The sequence below is a fragment of the Octopus bimaculoides genome, chromosome 20 (genome assembly GCF_001194135.2).
Source record: "Octopus bimaculoides isolate UCB-OBI-ISO-001 chromosome 20, ASM119413v2, whole genome shotgun sequence".
NCBI classification, from domain to species: domain Eukaryota; kingdom Metazoa; phylum Mollusca; class Cephalopoda; order Octopoda; family Octopodidae; genus Octopus; species Octopus bimaculoides.
In genome coordinates this window covers 1,379,148-1,396,421 of record NC_069000.1, presented here as the reverse complement: position 1 = coordinate 1,396,421, position 17,274 = coordinate 1,379,148, and the positions used below count along the sequence as shown (strand labels likewise).

The 17,274-nt window shown below is 37.5% G+C and overlaps 1 long non-coding RNA gene and 5 other non-coding genes across 6 annotated transcripts in view; 5 read left to right on the top strand and 1 right to left on the bottom strand.

Moving 5' to 3' along the window:
- LOC128250359 (uncharacterized) overlaps nucleotides 1-17,274 on the bottom strand; it is a 125,590-nt gene that overhangs the window by 63,016 nt on the left and 45,300 nt on the right. The window lies entirely within an intron of this gene.
- Nucleotides 6,478-6,549, top strand: Trnaa-ugc (transfer RNA alanine (anticodon UGC)). The gene has a single exon. It is a non-coding gene; the product is annotated as a tRNA-Ala (tRNA).
- Nucleotides 8,886-8,957, top strand: Trnaa-ugc (transfer RNA alanine (anticodon UGC)). The gene has a single exon. It is a non-coding gene; the product is annotated as a tRNA-Ala (tRNA).
- Trnaa-ugc (transfer RNA alanine (anticodon UGC)) lies at nucleotides 10,322-10,393 on the top strand. The gene has a single exon. It is a non-coding gene; the product is annotated as a tRNA-Ala (tRNA).
- Trnaa-cgc (transfer RNA alanine (anticodon CGC)) lies at nucleotides 12,658-12,729 on the top strand. Its single transcript has one exon. It is a non-coding gene; the product is annotated as a tRNA-Ala (tRNA).
- Nucleotides 13,418-13,489, top strand: Trnaa-ugc (transfer RNA alanine (anticodon UGC)). Its single transcript has one exon. It is a non-coding gene; the product is annotated as a tRNA-Ala (tRNA).

The following is a 17,274-nucleotide window of genomic DNA, read 5'->3' as shown; positions in this document are numbered from 1 at the left end:
TATACCTTTGTAGGATGGGTGAGTATTGTTGTTGCTGTTTACGTTGGAGGCGAAGAGAAGAAAATATTGAACTTTAAACGGCATGGCTTTCTCTCTCTCTCTCTTTTTCTCTCTCCCTTTCTTTCTCTCTCTCATTGTTATTGTTTAACCTATGTGTCAATCCTGACGGAATAGTTTTATGATAGAAGGCGTTCCAACCGTAACCAATCCATTTCTATGTGTGTGCATGTAAAAAACCTTATAGGCGCAGGTGTGGCTGTGTGATAGGAAGCTTGCTTCTCAACCACATGGCTCTGGGTTCAATCCTACTGCGTGGCAAGTGTCTTCTGCTATAGCCTCGGACGGACCAAAGCCTTGTGAGTGGATGTGGTAGACGGAAACTGAAAGAAGCCCGTCGTTAACACACACACACACACATATATATGTGTGCGGGCGCGTGTATGTGTGAGAGTGTGTGTGACTTTGTGATTGGGTTTGTCCCCTTCACACCACTGCTGCTGCTTGACAACTGGTGTTGGTTTGTATACGTCCCTGTAACTTAGAGGTTCGGCAAAAGAGACGCAGAGAATAAGAACCAAGCTGTAGACGTAGGTATTGGTATCGAATTTTTGGATTAAAACATTTCAAGGCGGTACCCCAGCATGGCCACAGTCGAATGACTGAAACAAAAGCTAAAGGATAATATGGCGGACAAAGTGAAGCAAACTGTATCAATTAAAAGTGAAAGACAAATACTAATTACTCTTCTTTGTATGTGTAATTAATTATGTGTTGTCTGTAAAACAACTATGCGTGTGTATAAGAGAGGAAGAGTGGTCCGCTTGATTTCCAGGTCTTTCCCTTCCTATCGTCTGCCGGCAGAAAGAAAGAAAAAAAAAAAGGAAAAGTTCAAATATAACTCAAGCGTATTTTACGATTATTGCCTTTATTATCGATCGCTGACGATTTTGCCGATTATTGACGATTACTTCTGTACCTCTCATTTTCAATCGATGCAGTTTGAACATTAGATAACTACAGTTTGGTGTCCCTCGCCTCTCCTGAATTTGTTGTCTCATAACTTTCCCAAAAAACACATATTTCAGTAAAATTTTGCAGAAAAACGTTATAGTTACGATTAAGTCGATTAAATTTTTTTTTTTTATTCCCCATTTGGAAGAAGAGTTGGAGATTATTTTCACCTCACCCCTGATATCGTTATTCCTTTTTCTCGTAAATTGAGATTAAAAAAAAAATTCTGCCCACCCCGCCCACTAGATTTACATTTGAAACACCAACAATACGTAATGTACACACTAGAAAACGTATTTCTGTAAAATGTGGTTTAAAAACATGCATTTTAGACAGTTGAGAAAATTAATGTCTAAAAGAATGACGTATATGAGAGGCGGGGAGAATGATGTAGAAAACGAAACAAGAAAAATTAATGTTAGCAATATAATCATAATTTACATCCTCAAAATTGTACTTCTACAAATTTCCATTAAAAAAAAGACAAACTATATTTTCCAAAAAGTTATGAGGAAACAAAATCAGGGACAAAATCACCAAATCGTAATTTTGCCCATTTAGTTAAACTTTGTCCGCCATATTACATTATTGTATTTCATAATATATAATCTATATATTAATATATAACCTATAATAATATATATAAAACTATAATATAACATAATTTATTATGATAAATATTTTAAAAATTACAGTAAGTTCGGTTGGTCTCACTTGATAATTGAAACCGGGACGCAAATGTAACAAAGTTGCATATACTTTAAGCCTCCACGAGGTGACAATGTTTTCTACTATTCAACACGAGAACATTTATCAAGGTTGATTTTTTTCCCTCCTCCTTCTCCTATTCCCCCTCCCTCGATACATCCTTCCGTGTTTAACGCGACACGTGGTTGTTCGCGCGCCTTCTATAAACTTTAGCCGATTTAAAGAAACAACTGGTTCACTGCACATCATTCATTCGCCCGGTTTTATTTCGTCTGCTCTTTCTATCTGTCCTACATTTCTTTTTTTTTTTTGCTTTCTAACACAAAACACCGAGTCTTCAAAATTTCAATTGACACATATATATATAGACAAACAGAAAGATGATAGATAGATAATAAATAGATAGCCAGTGGTGGTGGTGGTATAGCTATCCTGAGTGAAAAGCCGTGTATGTGTAGGTGTGAAAGTGTGTATGTGTGATGTTGAAGTTACTACTAAATTAGTTCCCGGCAAGCCAGTCTGCCGGCCGGTATTTTTGTTCTCTGTTAATTTAATTTCTCTTATATTTTACAAGTCCTTAACAGCAATGTCAGAGTTTTTTGGGTTTTTTTAAATAATTATAATAATTAGATCTTAAAACAAGGGTCTTTTTTCGAGAATCTCCGCAGTTCTACAAGTCAAATAAAACTAATCAAGACATAGCGAAGTGAGGACTTTATGAGGGTCTTTCGGTCTGCTAGAAATAGCTGCTATGTGTCATTTTATATCACAAAACACTTTTAAGAAAAGAAGCATCGGTTTATGCGGCCTTACATTATACTGTGCGCGAAAAAAGGACGGAACGGTCTCGACGGGAAAGCGTTTTATCAGACTACTCGGTAAGAGTGGATATGCCAAACATTTGTAGCCGATATGATTGTGACGTTGACGGGATGGATAGTGAGGTCATTCGATAGAAATCTATCCCACGTGTCTACAATTCCCTTTTAAAGTGACTCAACATGGGAGAGCCTGCGAATTCGCCGCTCGATCTCCGAGAAAAAAAAACCAACCAAAATTCTCTTCAAACTCCATCCTACCATCTGAGTGAGAAAAGGATGCAATCGAATTGTCTGAAAATAAGAAGGGATGATCATGGATGGAACGCTTTTAATCACGTCTACCGCTACCCGGGTTGGCCTGTGACTATAAACATCAGTTATAAAAGTACCTCCCGGTTTGATAAGAAGTTGACAAGCTGTTCGGGTAGGTAGGGTCAGAAAAGTTTCACAGAACCCCAGCGCACGTGCCTGCTATCATTTAATGCTGCTAATTATACCCCATGACGTCATCCAGCGTTATAGCCATCTTGACTTCCTTTCGGAAATGGTTTATGGCAAAATTCATGAGAATTCTTTTATCATGTGTATAAATAACGCACTTTAAAAGTACCTGAAGTTTATGAGAACAAATGCAAAGCGAAGTGTTCGATTTAGATATGACTTTATAAACTTTTAACGTGTATTCGTCAGCGTATTATTCTCGTTTATCTCTTGGCGAGATTCCGATATTTTGTGTTCCTATTATTTGCACTTAGAAATATTGACTATAATAGAACAGTTTATAAAATTTCAAGGTGTACACATTTAGAATCATGAAAACACGATGAAATGCAATTAAAAATAAAAGGTGGCAACAATATATGGCAAAGTTAAGTTAATTTTGGCGCCACAATGTGATCTTACTCGTTCATTCATTGATTCAGTATAATTATTTTGAGAACTGAATTTCCCACTGCATTAAATACAAGAAAACTGAAAGAAAAAAAAAAAACAAAGGAAAAAGAACCCACCGAATTCCTCGCCTTTTTCTTCCCCTATAAAATAGCGACAGTAATTCCATAACTGTGCCGAGATTCGTTTAAAATAAGAAAAGAATCAATTAAAGAGAATAATAATTAGAAAAGAAATTACAGATATCTATATTTAAAAAAATTCATTTATATATATCACCACAAATTTTCTTCTACGAATACCATTTTTAATTATAATTTGAAGTAAACCTTTTTTCAGATAAAATACATACTATAATAAAAAAAAATTGTATGTATGTACGTACGTATGTATGTGTGTGTGTGTGTGTGTGTGTGTGTGTGTAGGTAGGTAGGTAGGTTAGTTGATAGATAGATGGATAGATGGGTGCTTCCTTATATACATATATATGTAAATGTGTGCATAATGTATAGATATATACGCACATGTAAATAAAAATCATAGCAAACGTTAAGGATTAAAGGCAGGGCGTAGCTAAAAGTCACCGATCACCTTATATAGTGGTGGAATGAGATACTAGAACTTGATCACACGATAAGTAAAGCGGACAGATAAGAAAATAGCGTGAGAGAATGCTTTCCGTTATTGCAATGCCTATCTATTTATCTATAGATATCTTAACATAATCGACTGAATGTAAATACTAGACTTGTCTAGTTTATATATATTTATGTTATAACTGCATTGTTTTAGTGCAGGTTAAAAGCAATTATCACTTTAAAAAGTTCGTGTTCTGTTAAGTTTCTTTAATACTTTTATCTCCCACGTTTAACACAACGAACTTTGTGTAAGAAACAACATCCACAACACAAGAAGTTTATATAAAATCTGGAACTTTAAATTATTTCGCTTTTATATTGGCTAAAATATGTTTTAGCAACTTAAAAGTTTACAGTGTTTTCAAGTTTTTTTTTTGTTTTCCTTTTGTCGTTCGAATGTTTTATATATGAAAATGTTTTAAAAATAAAACGTATGTTTGGTAAATGAAAAAGTAATATATTCTAAAGGAATAGGATTATATATATAAACCTCAGCTTTAGTACATTTCCCCCTTCCAGGTAACGAAATAACAAGCGATATTCTTTTTTCAACATATGGGAAACAAACTAGAAAAGTGCGACACTGACGCATTTAATTAGTTAGGAATCTCAAGTATATTTTAGTTGTTATATTTTAATTTTAACAAAACAGTAAGAGCATTTATAGTTGATATAAATCCCGAGTTGAAATAATTCCACCAAAAATGCGACCAATTAACGAGATTTAAAACAAAAGAAAAACATCCCGTACTTAAAAGTACGCAGGACATTGTGTTATTGTTTAGCAAAGGAAGTTGTCGAAGGCGGCAAACAGCAATTCGGGCGTCAGCGAAACGAAACCGCTGCACATCAGATCTCCATTTCTTTTTCAGGGCAGTGACTTAACCCGTTGCAGGGCTTCGGAGACTGGTGGACGGGAAACCGGAGACTTTGCCTTAATGCTTGCAATAGAGTGGGCTCCATTAATGGTACCCTAGGAGCTGACCCATGATAAATGTTTTCCTACTTCGTCCTTGTTTTAAGATTATAGGGCGTCGTATGAGGTTGTTTTGTTTGTTTTTCTCTATAGAATGTGAGTATAGCATGATATAAGATGTAACCTTTACACCTTTTTCTTGACGAAAAATGTTCTCCCTAAGCAGTGCGCTAGTGCGCGCGCACAAAAGAAGAAAATGTGCGCATATAGGGTTTTTAAGACGATATCAAATATTTTTAATTGTAGAAATTTGGTTCAATATACAGTTTAAGCCCCGGTTACGAAAACAAGAACAAAAAAAACTGTACAAGTGTAAAAACATTTGTAGAAAACGAATATGAAAACAAAAATTTGCGCAAACTAGCGGGGTGGGGTGGAGGACAGGACTTTCGGAAAATTCACAAGATCCGATTTTTCCCTCATAACTTTCAGGAAAATGGATATATATTGATGAAATTTTATAGAAATACCGTTCAAATGGCACATATTACGATTATAAAGAAATTTCTGGGGTAAATGTTTTCCGAAGGGGCAGGGAGAGGATTTAGGAAAATTCCCACGATCCGTTTTTTTTCCCTCATAATTTTCAATAAAATGAATATCTTTTAATGAAATTTTACAGAAACACCTTTCAAGCAGCATAGACTACGATTATAAAGAAGTTTGTGGGGAAAATGTTTTCCGAGGAGGTGGGGGAGAGGACTGTCGGAAAGTTCCGTTTTTTTCCCTCATAACTTTTAGGATCTAGTTTAGCGCCCCCCCCCCCGGTCACCAAATTTGAACTTAGATCATAGCGAACTGGAATATATACCAAATGGCTATTATTTTCTGACGCTTTTGCTGCGGTATAATCAAATGATTATACTGCTTTGCAAATAAACACCAAGTTAATAATAACTTCGAACAAGCGTGTTTCTTGTACGATCTTTTGTGTGTGTTTGAATACGTGTTTGAATACGTGTAGCTGTGGTCAGTCCCTTCGTTTTTTATGCAGATGTACCTCCGATGAAATCACAATTTTGTAGGGTATATTTTGGCCAGTCAGCTTGTATCGCCACTACAAGCTCCACAAGTAACGCTTCGACTCGACAGTACAAGCTAAGAGAAAAGCATGAAACACCTCTTAATACACGTGGATCTATTTACGTGTATATAAGAGAGAGTTAAGTGGGTAAAGTTATTGAATTATAAAAGAAACACTGGAAATTTTATATATAGACATATATATATAGACATATATATATATAATAATCGCAACTGCCGAGAGCAAGCGTAACAACAAATATTTCTCGAATCCTTTATGGAAATTTGAGAAAATTTATATGAAATAAAGCAGTCAGTAATTTTAGTTTAACGAATATTAATGTTACTTAAACTTGGCAAGAATAAAAATTTCGAATAAACTTGCTAATTAGAAACGCTTAAACGTGATGGGGATGTGGCTCAGTGGTAGAGCGTTCGCTTTGCATGTGAAAGGCCCCGGGTTCGATCCCCGGCATCTCCATAGGGGAACTTTTTTATTTTTGTATTTGCGTGCAAATGGGGACTGAGCTTTATCCCAGGAACTGGCATGGCTGTATAGCTAAGACACTCGTTTTATAACCACGGTTTCGCGTTCAGTCCCGATCTGCAGCACCTTGGACGTCTTCTATAACCTCGGGTCGACCAATGCTTTATGAGTGAACTTGGTAGACGGAAGTGTATTTTATCTTTTAGATGTTTCAGTCATTAGACTGCGGCCATACTGGTGCAACGTCTTGAAGAATTTTAGTCGCACGAATCGACCTCAGTGCTTTTTTTTTTTCTTTTCAAGCCTGATACTTTTTCTTTTGGTCTGTTTTGTCGAACTGCTTAGTTACACGGACATAAACGCACCAACACCTGTTGTCAAGCGGTGGTGGGACACGGACACACACACATATATATATGAGTGGAATTGTTAGAAACAGAAAGAAGCCAGTAAGGAATCCATGCTGAAATTTTGCAAACTCTTCCTGAAAAGTGCCCAAGAGATAAGTGCTCTTCCTCCATTTTAAAAAGAAATTAATTCAATTTGACAAAGTTAATTATTCTTAGCTCACATTTTTTAGAGAATGCAAACTGTTGTCCGACCCTGGCAGGTTGCATCATCTTTTGGGATTCCTGTGTCAAGGGAATCCAGGGATCTTGACTGTTTCATTGTGTTAATTGTGTATTAATGGAAATGGATTCAAAATAAGGCTCTGTTGAAATCGCAGCACCATTGTTTCATGCCAGACGGTATCAGCGTTTTCCCGGCCTTGAAGCAATCCGGAAACTGTGAGATACACCTTCGTTATCTTCTCCAATATCTGCTTCGTGACTTACTCTGGGCCATGTATGATTCAATCCTCATAGAAAATAGACAACCAGTTTGCTTCTCTTCGCGAGAATTGAAGGATATTAAACAATTCACTTTTAGGCTCTACAGATCTTTGTAAACAGTGAAATCAGGCGGAAAAAATTGCAACGTTGCCTCTTAGCACAAAAATTAAAACCTGTTCACAGATCAGCTTTCAAAAGATTTCTTATTTTAAAGTCGACCTAAATCTGTTATTAAAAATGCTATGTTGCTGGAGACTAGCTTTCAGCTCTCTCGACTTCTCATATGAAATATAATAGAATACCGTTCAGGAAAACAGAATATGGTTGCAATTCAAGTTGAACTTATGTTAAATGATAAACAGATATAACAAAGAAAATTCGTGAAGAGATAAGAAACCTGGGCCTAGAGAGACAAAGTGCTTACATGAAAAAGATTCAGTAGTAATGGTTGAGAACACACGTTAGAAATTAGATCGTATGATATTTCGTGCCAAGATCGTCATCAAAATTACAAGTGATCAACTTATACATAGCTTTGAGAGAGGAATTCACCGAAAACCGTAATGAACGGAGTACCAATTCCCTTTGGCTTTTCGTGCTAAAAGTGTCAGTTTATAAAGCCGTCCGTCGCTAAAAGAAAATTCTAGAACTTATTATGTGAGGAATGAATTTTGATTGACTAAAATGGGGGTCTGCACGTATGATAAACTCGTGATTTAAATGTGATCAGAAAATGGAGTTAGAGTCAACTACCATAGCATATTCATAAGTCTGGAATAACTCCTTACTCTCCATATTCAAGCGGACGAAACGAATAAGGAAAGCTCCTGAGATTAGAGCAAACAAGCAAGATGATAAAAAAAGGGACGAAAAACTCCAACTTGCTCCAATGTATCACTGCTTTCTAAGACTTAAAACATGCCACAATCACCCAGGGCGTAATCTTTAATTTTATACGTCACTCAACATTATAAAGATTAGATTATCTTTATCCTTAATTCGCCGGTACTGATAACAAAGCTCACTTCCAGATCGGGTTTCCCTTCAAAAAATCAGTAAACCTTAAAAAATGCGAAATACATTCATTTATCAAGAAAAAGAAATCCGTTAGTTAAAAACGTATTAGCGATTGAAGTCTTCTCTTTCTGCCACGTCCACAAACTTCGGATTCTAGGCTCAAAAATACAGCAAATGAATACTGGAAATCTTTGATCGTGTTATATTCTCTCCTAATCCGTACAACAATGATGATAAGAAAATTTGAAAACAGAAAATGAGTTGGACATTAAATCATGGATAAACTGCAGCAAAGAATTTTAATTCGAGGCCAAAGGAACAAGACTAACGCTCTCCTATTTGAACGATTACACTACAAAAATTGGTTAACAACTGCTATTTCTTTTCGTTATATTTGGTGCTCGTAATTTCTAAGTCTATTTCGAAGTACTTTTTTGTTTTTAATATTTCCTTTCAATGCAGCTCGTCTTTTATGTAGATGGGGATGTAGCTCAGTGGTAGAGCGTTCGCTTTGCATGTGAAAGGCCCCGGGTTCGATCCCCGGCATCTCCATAACGTCTTTTTCTTTTGCGTATAAACTCATATATTCTATAATTATCTATTGTCATATTAAGTGATTGTTTTTTTCTTTGTTACTCTCTTTCACCAAGTTCTCTCCTTCAGACCAACGAGAGCGACCATCGTTAAGAAATTAACTTCAAATGTGATTCGCAGCTCCGAGGAGTACACTATCAATTGAAAAAAAATGCTTTCTCCTTCTCCCCACCCACCGCCACAGCAAAGGGGTGCCATATTATATATGACCCCAACTTTCAAACTTCTGTGTATGAATTTTGACGACACTGCAGCCCCCCACCACCACCTCAACCACAACCAATTTCTTGACATTTTCTTTTACTCATGGAAAGGACGATGTGATCTGGGCTGAGATACTTTCAATCACAATTATACGTTCTATGTTTGTGAGATGAAGGATTCATATCATGTCTGCTGTTTATTTATTCAAACTGGTGTCCCCCCCCCCCTCATCTTGATTGCTGCTTTTACTACATTTCGGTTGTTGTATGCTACAGCCTTCTTTGGGTGCCTTGGGTTCAACCCCACTTGTATCGGAATTTTGAACCCAAAGCTTCCCTGGGATTGAACTCCGATCTTCTAAGTGACTGCACTGCGGGCATGATAAAGACGTTGGTTAATGCGAGGCACTAAGATAATTCACAAAGAATCAACTGGAGCAAAAAGTGTCACGAAACGCAGAATGAGAATAGTGAACCCGCATGGATCAAATAAAGAGTTGGACATGAAACTCCGATACAACAACCGCGTTCGACACAAGACACCCGAAGAAAGCTGGAACGTACAACAGCCGAAATGAGGTGAAAACAACAATCAAGATGTGGAAGACACCGGAAAGACTACTGGTGTAGCTAGAATACGTCCGGCCCTTCAGTTTTTCCGCCCTTGAGCCCCCCACAAAAAATATATATTGCACAGTGACTATATCGATTGTTGAATTTAACGTTTAGGAAGTGTCCTTATCCCGACATTAAAACCACTGTTATTTGATTTCAATACAACCTATTACAGGCTTATAGCTTACAGCAGACCCCCCATAAAAGTACCGCCTGGGGCGGACAGCCCCACTCTAGCTACGCTAGTGAGTCAAACTAATATAAACAGTATGTGTTTAGGACTAAACTAAAGGCTTGGGAGAATAACTACTGTTATATCACACTCACCTCTTCTCTCTCTCTCTCTAGCTTTCTACCTTCTGTTTAATAAAACTTGTCACATATCGATAGTAATATATTGATTCCCTAACATTATTTAAATAAATAAAAAAAGGAAAAAAAAGAGAATCAATTTGTTGTCAGTTACATTTTTGATACTACTGATATCTCCTTGTTGTAGCTGACGGGGATGTGGCTCAGTGGTAGAGCGTTCGCTTTGCATGTGAAAGGCCCCGGGTTCGATCCCCGGCATCTCCAAAGTGTTTTATTTTATGTGCATTCTTTTAGATTACTAAACCGGGCTCTATAGCACTTATTTTTTAAGCAAACCACAGCATACATAGATCAGAATTGGGTCCCCGGACCCGTGGGTTCCCTGGGAAACTGTCCAGTGTGTCCATGCTCTAAGATGGCACTGAGTACTAGTTTCATTGGGGAATTTCATTCTGCCTTGTTTTTACGTGGCCCAGGTTATAAACATATAATTACAATATTATGCTAATAAGCTAAAGGCGGCGACTGCCAGAATCGTTCGCCCCAATATGCTTGGCGACATTTCATCCAACACTATGTTCTGAGTTCAAAACTGGTCGAGTTTAACTTTGCCTTTCATGTTTCAGCGTCGATAAAATACAATGCCAGTCAAGTATTGCGATCGATGGAATCGATTAATTCCTTCCTCCTATAATTGCGAGCCATATGCAAACATTCGAAACTATTATGCAACGATCACGAGCAAGTTACTGAATGGTTAAAAAGTATTGATTTCTTTTCTTTATAAATTTTTTTTTTTTAAATTTCGTTAACATAATTGTAATTTACACTTTCGAAAATATATCACTGAAAATATTCATAAGAATTATTCAAAAAAACTATGAGAAAATGTCGAGTGGGGGCACTAAACTGTAGTTATACTGGTTGGTGTTGCAATTAAATGTCATAAAATCATTTTCATTTCCTTATTCGTACAGTTCTTTATTTCATATTCCAATACTACGATAAATTTACAACATTTGAGCACTTTTAATCTTTTCCCTTATATTTTCGCCGGCATTTTGCAGACTTCAGCAAAAAGTTATTGTTTGTTTTTTTCTTAAAATTCTAAACAATTTTTCAGTTCGACCGAACATCTGTTAGTTTGTGTATAAAGGTATATATAAAGTTGATGCCATACCAACTCCAGTGGGAACTACACTAACCGCACATAGTTTATAAACGGTAATATTGTTTCTAGCTTCGCAGATTTCTTGAAGTTCTAAAATCACTTGTAAATTATGTTTGGAATAAAATCTTACTACGAAAGGATCTCTACAACGTCATTTCCCTACACAGAGGCAGGAAAGCTTGACAAAAGGTTATCCGTTGACCAAACGTGTTGTTTTTGGTTGGTTATTTGTTTTTTTTTTTGTTTGTTTTTTTTTCACATTTTAATTAGGTGTGTAGGTAGGATCTCTGGGATTCATGAGAGGGAGTGAAGATGTCCTTAAACAGGAGACCTTAAACTGGGTGGACTCCGCTAAAGACATTGATGACCCCAACAGATGATGTTGTTAAACCGGGCGACGATTTATTCTTAACACCCAAATAGATCATAAAGGGATTTGAACGCAGAACGCAAAGAGCCGGAACAAATACCGCAAGTCATCTGGTTCAACGTTGTTACGGTTCCACCGATTCGTAGACCTGGACCGCTACTTCTTTATCAACCTCAAAAGGAGAAAAAGCAGAGTTGATCTTGGCTCAATTTGAGACTTGAAACATACAAGTCATTCTATACGATATTCCAAAGACCCTGTCATTTCACCGGAGCCGTAAACAAGTCTGTTAGTTCACCATTTTTTTTTTTTCGGATGTCTTCTATATTCTTTGGAAATGTTATGCAGGTTGATCTACGTAACTACTTGTATCTTCGTTATTTACGTTCTACGTGTGTGTGGTATGTTTATGTTGTATCTATTGCTGTTTAAGCTCATGAACAACTCAGATCGAACACACCGATATTCAAAGACGTTCCAGCCAAGATCATTGCATTTGTTTTTCCTGTAAAAAAAACTCCAGACTAAATTATCGAAAGCATCCTAAAGGAGAGTCGGTTGCTATTTGGATCTGCCTAGCAACCGCATAAGGGCAACCTTATTGACTCGTTATTTTTATTTGATGTTCTCTGATGACTTATTGTCCTGGGGTAGAGATTTGGTAACTGGTCTTCAGAAATATAACCTACGAGAAACAGCAGGCTTCACCAGAAGTTAGTCTCCTCCACCTTCACCACCACCACGTCTTTCTTTATCTCTGTCTTTTCTTCTCTCGAAAATTGCGCCCCTTCGTCAATCAAAGCTTTTAAAATATTACACATGACAGTAACAAACGGCATTGACAAAATGAAAGAGTTTTCAATGAGATGTTAACAGTGCGAGAAATCAATGCTGTCGGTGAGAGAACTCTATAGAAAAAAAACTGAAGTCAATAGAGACCTAGAAATACACAGATGTCAATTCTAAATAAAACAAGTAGGACGTGAAGGGGATGTAGCTCAGTGGTAGAGCGTTCGCTTCGCAAGTGAAAGGCCCCGGGTTCGATCCCCGGCATCTCCATTGACAATGAATTTTGCCTTGGCTTCTTTGTATTGTGTATGCATAGCACGCCGAGAAGATGTGGTGAAGCTTTCCTTTTGCATGTGAAAGGTCTCGGCATCTCCAGGCGGAGTATTTCTTATTTTGTATATGATGCACAATGAATTCACTGGTGTCGTGTATACTAGTAAATGTGGACAGTGCATATATGCCGAAGGCTAGGAAGGAATGAATAGTTATATATGTATTATTTAAGGTGACAGCAAGGGGGAATCGTAGGGGGACATAGCTGAATCTTGGGGCACACTAGAGTTAATGGACGGTGATTTGGAGAGAGTTTCATGAGCATATCATGCAGTGGTGTCGGCTGATTCAAAAGCTAAAAAAAAAAAAAAGAAGATAGAATCCATATTGAGGCAGTTTCAGCTTGAAAATTGCCATGACAGATAGAAGTGAACTCGGGGTTGAATAACAACAGAGTCACAATTTCCCCACGTCTCTCTTTACCTGTCTTTTCCTCTCAAAAAATTGAGCCCCTTCGCCCTGTCTACTAAAACTAAACATTACACATGACAAACAAACGACATTGACAAAATGAAACAGTTTCCAATGAGTAGTAAACGATGTGAAAAATCAATGTTGTCGGTGAGTGAACGACGTCAAAAACTAAACTCAATAGAGTCCTAAAAATTCACAGATCTGACGTGACGGGGATGTAGCTCAGTGGTAGAGCGTTCGCTTTGCATGTGAAAGGCCCCGGGTTCAATCCCCGGCATCTCCAGGTCGTTTTTTTTCCTCACCCCAATTTTTGTATAATGTATAACCATTTGGATTTGGGTTCAGTCCCACTGCACAACACTTAAGGCAAATGTCTTCTACTATAGCACCAGGCTAACTAAAGCCTTGCGAGTTGATTTCAGATGGAAACTGAAAGAAAGCTTGTTGTATCTATCTATCTATATGTATATATATATAAGACCGTTTTACTTATTTTAGTCAATGGACATGCAGAGTACAAAAAGCTGTGCTAGTCGTGATTGACCCAGGGTTCAACAAAAAATATAGCAAAGACCGAAACTGAACATAAATCTCATTCAATCATTTCCTTTTCCCCCATGTTACAAAGGTCTCTGCAAATAGCAAAACTGCAGCATATACCATGTTCCGAACCCACTGGATAATTATTGTTTAGCTCCAATTGCATAAACCTATCATTAAACACATTCCTGTAATTTCGGTGATAGTGTAGCCAGCACCTGATTATCTCATGTCTTTCTGCTTTCTTTCAAAACACTTGAGTGAATTTTAGTTGTTATTTCTTGCAGGTCAGACGACACTGTAGACGTTACCCTCATTAACTTAACTCTATGATTGTAGCTGTGTGTATGCATATACATGTACTTTCTCTCTCTCTCTATATATATATATATATATACATATATATATAGATATATATATATATATATATATATATATATATATGTATATATATATATATAGGTTCAAAAAAAACAAAGTGAGGACGTGATACGGATAGTGTTATTGGACGCTCGGGAAAGGAATATTCGTGTTTCAAATACGAAGAAAGATGTCCCATTAACCTTTAACACAAAGCATTGATTGATCTAGAGCTACAATAGAAGACGCAAGCCCAAGATGCTGTACAGTGGGACTGAACTTGAAACCACATGGTTGGAAAGCAAACATCTTCACCACACAGCCATACGTGCCTATGGAGTATAGCTACCTGAATACAAGCATCATACAGTCTACCTTTCACCCTATTCTTTTTCTAGAAACGATACTTTCAAAGCATCCTCCACCATTGCTAATTTGGTCACCTAGGTAACAGAAAAACTATCTACAACCTCAAGAGAGCTTCCTGGGCATTTTGAGAGAATCGAAGTTCTATGTGGTCTTAGTGTTCCTACACATCTGCCACATACAAAGACGACTTTACCTGTTAATCTACCTGTGATTCCACTCTACCTCTTATGTGTCCATAGTTTACACAGGATGCAGCGGACGGAACTTTTTCCAATTCCTTTCCTACATATTGAGCAGGGGCCATTTACCTGATGGAAAGAGAGTTTTATCTTCTTTCTTATATATATCATCATCATCTCTCTCTCTCTATGTATATATATATAAGTACTTATGTATGTATATTTGTATACGTGTGTGTATGCGGTCTACATACGAATACAGACACACATAGATATATGCATCTACACACACACACTTGTCTGTTTTATGACTAAAACAATAAATACGGTTGAGAACAATACAAATTTCACCCCCTTGTATCCAATTCTCTGACTGAGTTTCCTCCCTCTAGCCACCAACTCCTAACATGACACTTGCTTCATATTTATCTTCTCAGCAGCAATCATTAGCTTCCTTTTTTCTTTTCCTCTTTTACTACCCCCACCCCTCACATCACTTGTAGTCTCCCTACTTTCATTAAACCTTTCTACGGCCAATTTTCAATGATTCCTGCCAACACATCTTTGAAAAGTCCTCCGTAAACATATATCAGTTTAGTGGAGGAAACAAAAAACAAACTAATTTAGTAATTAGCAGAGGATTTGAAAAGTAATCAAATCATCATCGTTTAACGTTCGTTAAATTCCACACAACTCAAAGACATTGATTTCATCTTTTATTTTATATCTTTTACTTGCCAAAGTCATTAGAATGTGGCCATGCTGGGGCACTGCCTCAAAGAATTTTAGTCGAATTGACTTATTTGTTTTAAAGCCTGGTACTTATTCTGTCAGTCTCTTTAGCTGAACTGCTAAGTTACAGGGACGTAAACACACCAACACCGGTTGTTAAGTGGCGGGAGACAGACGCAGAAACAAATACATTTATATGTATATATTTGTGTATATATATATATATATATACACACACACACATATACGCTTTTATTTATTTCAGTCACTTGACTGCAGCCATGCTGGAGCACTGCCTTTAGTCGAACAAATTACCCCCCAGGGCTTTTTCTTTGTAAGCCTAGCACTTATTCTATCGGTTACTTATGCTGAACTGCTAAGTTATGGGGGTGCAACTCACCAACATCGGTTGTCAAGCAATGGCGGGGGAGGGGGGACAAACATATATATAATTTTATCTCTTATGACTACGTTCCTTCTGGAGCACAACTTGCAATTGAGATTTTTTCATCTTTTTAGGTAGTTTTAGTTACAAAACACCCCATATATTGCATAGCAATTTAGTTGCCTTTGTAAATTCACCCAATCTCAATGAAAGCAGACACTGCTTGCCTGTTGAGTGTGTTTGAGCAGGCAATGGCAGCCATTTGTAAAACGTCTGCTTCAACAATGCCCATAGCCTTTCTACAATTAATTATCTAAATTTCTACAGTTACCTGTTTATCCATGGATTGCTTCAGAGAAAAAGACAATTGTTGGAAATACGTATGAAAGATCTGACACTGCAACAATTAATGACGATAGGGGTCACATTGTGAGTGTGATTTTGTCTTGTGTGTCTCCCATATCAAATGTCTATTCAAATTTATATGACTGATGATTATGGCTGGAATTTATAAAAACATAAATGTACACACATGGCATGTTCAAACAGGTTTCTTACACCAACAGGTTCTTTGTTCGGGTATCTGTCAGACAAAGAATTATGAATGAATACATATATTTTTATTCTTTTACTTGTTTCAGTCATTCGACTGCAGCCATGCTGGGGCACTGCCTTCAGCCGAGCGATGGGCTTCTTTCGGTTTGTCTACCAAATCAACTCACAAGACTTTAGTCGGCCTCAGGCTATAATAGAAGACACTTGCCCAAGGTGCCACGCAGTGAGACTGAATCCGGATCAGTTACATAAAAGCAATCCAATGCAAAATAATTCTGTTGTGAAAAGTGAGATCACAGCCATAGCCTATACCAGTGTTGCATAACCAGCCCATTTAAAAAGTACCTTTGAATCGTCGGGCGACACGCTGTGCTTGAGAAGACCTACTGAGTCAAGTAAATCAAAATGGAAATTGTAGTTGTGGCTGATGCCAGTGCTGCCTGACTGGTTCCCTGTGCCAGTTACATGTAAAAAGCACCCACTACACTCTCAGAGTGGTTGGTGTTCGGAAGGGCATCCACCTGTAGAGACCTTGCCAGATCAGATTAGAGCACGGTGCAGCCCACTGGCTCTCCAAAACTGTCAAACCATCCAACCCATGCCAGCATGGAAAACGGACGTTAAACGATGATGATATTGCCATCTCTAAAATGAGACGCATTAAAAAGAAATCCCCTTCATCTGGAAACCGGAAGTTGTAGCAGTAATGCCTTTACCAAAAGAATAAACAATAGGAACTAAATGTTTAATTTACAGAATCTGTAGGTTGGTGTTGGGCGAATTCATCATCATCATCGTATACCGTCCGCTTTCCATGCTAGCATGGGTTGGACGATTTGACTGAGGACTGGTGAAACCGGATGGCAACACCAGGCTCCAATCTAATTTGGCAGAGTTTCTACAGCTGGATGCCCTTCCTAACGCCAACCACTCAGAGAGTGTAGTGGG